The following is a 4,522-nucleotide window of genomic DNA, read 5'->3' as shown; positions in this document are numbered from 1 at the left end:
CGGTGAAATTTAAATAAACGAAGATACAACTTTCTTTGTTGTTGTTGTTGTTGTTTTTTTTTTTTTTCTTTTTTTTTTTATTGTTGTTGTTGTTGTTGTTGTTGTTGTTGTTGTCGTTGTTGTTGCATTGACGTTGCATAATATCATATAATCATATACTATCTATAAAAATATAGAACAAAATAATCGAAGTTTTGGAGATTTTGGAGGGTTTGGGGTGTCAGTTGGGGGGGAGGGGGTTGGGGAGGGGGGGGGGGGGTGCGTGTTCTGGGGTTCGTCGTCTTATGATATCAGATCGAATATGAGAAACATAATAAAATAATAATAATAATAAAAAAAAAAATACATTCCGTTCGAACGAGCCGAATGTCATACTCATCGTCAGGCATATATATGGAGTAGTGACGGTTCGAACGTCGAACATTCAAAAATTGATGTTAGACGCGAAGTGACCGGATCAGTACTCTTGTATAACGAAAAAAATGTTATTATCGTTTTCATTTGTCGTCTTTGTTGCGTGTCTTCTGGCGTGTCTCTCGATTCGTCGTATCGCGTTATATTATACTTTACGTAGTGTAACAACCAAGTATGTACGTACGATTCGTCTCGACCGCTGGGGATATTCACTGACACACGTGAAAATGATAAAAAGATTCTTTTTCGTTCTGTAAAACTGTGCCGACCGACGGACGCACGTAGATCTCTCTGCCTCATGCGCTCTTCCTCTTATCGTCGTCGTCGTCGCTCTCGCTACAATCTATCCTCATGGAATAAATGTTGATTCATTGTAGTCGATCTGCGACGTCGCGACGATATGAGAAAACGTTAGAGACGGAGTTCTTAAAAGATTCAGTGTATTCGTATAGTGTGTATAATTTTTATATTATATATGAACGGTCGTTTCTAAAATTCTTTTTGTTAATTTTTACATTTATCATGTACAAAAAATACACAACCCGAGTATCGGTACGATCACTCAAACACCGGGCGTCGATCCCAATGTTTTACGATAATAATCGTTGAACAATACATACGTACACGTCGTGTGCGAAGTGTTATTTTGAAAAAAAAACTCGATCTCGTTTAGAACGTTCGAATTCGTGACCGTTATGTGTCATTATGTGAAGACGCCTCCGCCGCCGCCGCCGCCGCCGCCGCTGTCGTCGCGTTATATATTATAGCGCACGCACGCGCGCGCGCGTGCTTAAAGCGCGTTTGTGTCTCATATAAATTTTTATAAGAGTCAACCGTTAAAATCTATCGCGTCTAACGCGATCGACGATACGGTGAGACGCTCGTTTCATACTGTGCGTATATTGTACATGCATGCATAAGTTTGTGTGTATTTTATATGCGAATATGAAACGAGAAGAGTAATTGACGACTTCAACAAGTCTCGGTTAGCTCCCTGGTTGATCCTGCCAGTAGTTATATGCTTGTCTCAAAGATTAAGCCATGCATGTCTCAGTGCAAGCCGTATTAAGGCGATACCGCGAATGGCTCAATATATCAGTTTTGGTTCCTTAGATCTTACTCAGTTACTTGGATAACTGTGGTAATTCTAGAGCTAATACATGCAATCAGAACTCTGACCAGTGATGGGATGAGTGCTTTTATTAGATCAAAACCAATCGACGGAGGGCGTCTCGTCCGAAGTCGTTAATTTTGATGAATCTGGATAACTTTTGCCGATCGCATGGTCCAGTACCGGCGACGCATCTTTCAAATGTCTGCCTTATCAACTTTCGATGGTAGTTTCTGCGACTACCATGGTTGTCACGGGTAACGGGGAATCAGGGTTCGATTCCGGAGAGGGAGCCTGAGAAACGGCTACCACATCCAAGGAAGGCAGCAGGCGCGCAAATTACCCACTCCCGGCACGGGGAGGTAGTGACGAAAAATAACGATACGGGACTCTTTCGAGGCCTCGTAATCGGAATGAGTACACTTTAAATATTTTAACGAGGAACAATTGGAGGGCAAGTCTGGTGCCAGCAGCCGCGGTAATTCCAGCTCCAATAGCGTATACTAAAATTGTTGCGGTTAAAAAGCTCGTAGTTGCATTTGTGCGCCGCGCTGTCGGTGCACCGCATCCGCGGTGATACTGACACGTCTGCGGAGCATATCGTCGGTGAGCCGGCGGTAAAACGCCGGTTCAATATCAAAATCCTATCGCGGTGCTCTTCAGTGAGTGTCGAGATGGGCCGACAATTTTACTTTGAACAAATTAGAGTGCTCAAAGCGGGCTCAAAATGCCGCTTGAATATTTCGTGCATGGAATAATAGAATATGATCTCGGTTCTATTTTGTTGGTTTTCAGAACTCCGAGGTAATGATTAATAGGGATAACTGGGGGCATTCGTATTGCGACGTTAGAGGTGAAATTCTTGGATCGTCGCAAGACGAACATCAGCGAAAGCATTTGCCAAAGGTGTTTTCATCAATCAAGAACGAAAGTTAGAGGTTCGAAGGCGATTAGATACCGCCCTAGTTCTAACCGTAAATATGTCATCTAGCGATCCGCCGACGTTACTACAATGGCTCGGCGGGCAGCTTCCGGGAAACCAAAGATTTTGGACTCCGGGGGGAGTATGGTTGCAAAGCTGAAACTTAAAGGAATTGACGGAAGGGCACCACCAGGAGTGGAGCCTGCGGCTTAATTTGACTCAACACGGGAAATCTCACCAGGCCCGGACACCGGAAGGATTGACAGATTAATAGCTCTTTCTTGATTCGGTGGGTGGTGGTGCATGGCCGTTCTTAGTTGGTGGAGCGATTTGTCTGGTTAATTCCGGTAACGAACGAGACTCTAGCCTGCTAAATAGGCGTCGTCATTTAGGTGTGCTCGATTTCGGTCGAGCAACTCACTGGCGGCGTATTAAAATTCTTCTTAGAGGGACCGGCGGCTTCGAGCCGCACGAGATTGAGCAATAACAGGTCTGTGATGCCCTTAGATGTCCTGGGCCGCACGCGCGCTACACTGAAGGAATCAGCATGTTCTCCCTGGCCTAGAGGCCCGGGCAACCCGTTGAAACTCCTTCGTGCTGGGGATTGGGGTTTGCAATTATCCCCCATAAACGAGGAATTCCTAGTAAGCGCGAGTCATAAGCTCGCGTTGATTACGTCCCTGCCCTTTGTACACACCGCCCGTCGCTACTACCGATTGAATGATTTAGTGAGGTCTTCGGACCGACACGCGGTGGCTTCACGGCCGTCGGCGTTGCTGGGAAGTTGACCAAACTTGATCATTTAGAGGAAGTAAAAGTCGTAACAAGGTTTCCGTAGGGGAACCTGCGGAAGGATCATTAACGTAAATTATCAATCTCGAAAGAGTGCGATAATGAACGATAATAAAATTCTAAAACACAAATATCGACGTTCGGAATGTGTCGTTTCGATGCGAGGACGCGATTCTCACTCTCTCTCTCTCACACAGCAGTGTGTCCGAGTCAGAGTCCAGAGTCGTGTAACGCGTCCTATTCTGATATTTTTCGATGTCGATTTCGAGGAAAGTACGATGTGTTAACGCACATCGTCATCTTCAAATAAAATGTATATTTCTTTTTTTTTTTTTTTGTACTTTTTTTTTTTTTTAACTTTTTTTTTTTTTTTTTTTTTAATTTTTTGAATTTTTCTCTGTATACTAAAAATAAGAGAAAAAAACAAAAAAAAAAATAAAAATAAAAAAAAAATAAACTCATATCACTGGCGTATAGAATCGTTCGAGTGATCGTAGAAATTATAAAAATAAAACAAATTAAAAACCATTACCCTGGACGGTGGATCACTTGGCTCGCGGGTCGATGAAGAACGCAGTTAACTGCGCGTCATAGTGTGAACTGCAGGACACATTTGAACATCGACATTTCGAACGCACATTGCGGTCCGTGGAGAAACATCCAGGACCACTCCTGTCTGAGGGCCGGCTGTATAAAAATATAAACCACACTGTTCAATGTTTAATGTCGTAATGTCTATTATTTCGTAACCGACTCAATAGACTGACTGACGTTTCTCGAACATATGACGGTATCCGCGTTCGATGTGTTATATTACGTGTTTAAATATACTTAATATAAATCTCGTTCTCGGTCCGTTCAAATATAACAAATACGATGTGTATGTATGTTTACGTTTACATGCGTGTGTGTGTATATATTATTTATATTTTTATATACGCGTTCGTGTGTACGTTTACGTCACGGAGTTTCGTTATGCGACGTCAGAGAGACTGAGAGCGTCGCTCGTCGCCAGACGAGGAGCGCCCATCTCCGACCTTTCGATCGTTTCATTGAGTTGTTCTCGATCAAAGAGGGTAATCGGAGTTTAGGTGATCTCTTCGTCTCGTGATTATCGAGTACGTGCGTTTCTTTTGTTCATACTCTAATGTCAAAATTTCGAATACAAAAGCTCCGCGATCGTTACGACGTATACGAGACGAACGTGTTTATATGATGTGTAAATAAAGCGCGCTCGCATCGTTGAACGTGATGACATCGAAACATTCGTATATATATATATT

The 4,522-nt window shown here is 43.1% G+C and overlaps 2 non-coding genes across 2 annotated transcripts; both read left to right on the top strand.

Moving 5' to 3' along the window:
* The first annotated feature begins 1,405 nt into the window (after positions 1-1,405).
* Positions 1,406-3,308, top strand: LOC125076580. The gene has a single exon (XR_007120527.1). It is a non-coding gene; the product is annotated as a small subunit ribosomal RNA (ribosomal RNA).
* A 460-nt stretch (positions 3,309-3,768) lies between these two features.
* Positions 3,769-3,925, top strand: LOC125076579. Its single transcript, XR_007120526.1, has one exon. It is a non-coding gene; the product is annotated as a 5.8S ribosomal RNA (ribosomal RNA).
* The last annotated feature ends 597 nt before the right edge of the window (positions 3,926-4,522 follow it).

The sequence above is a fragment of the Vanessa atalanta genome, unplaced genomic scaffold (assembly GCF_905147765.1).
Source record: "Vanessa atalanta unplaced genomic scaffold, ilVanAtal1.2, whole genome shotgun sequence".
NCBI lineage: Eukaryota > Metazoa > Arthropoda > Insecta > Lepidoptera > Nymphalidae > Vanessa > Vanessa atalanta.
Note: the sequence above shows the minus strand (reverse complement) of the source record. Positions and strands in the feature narration are given on the sequence as shown.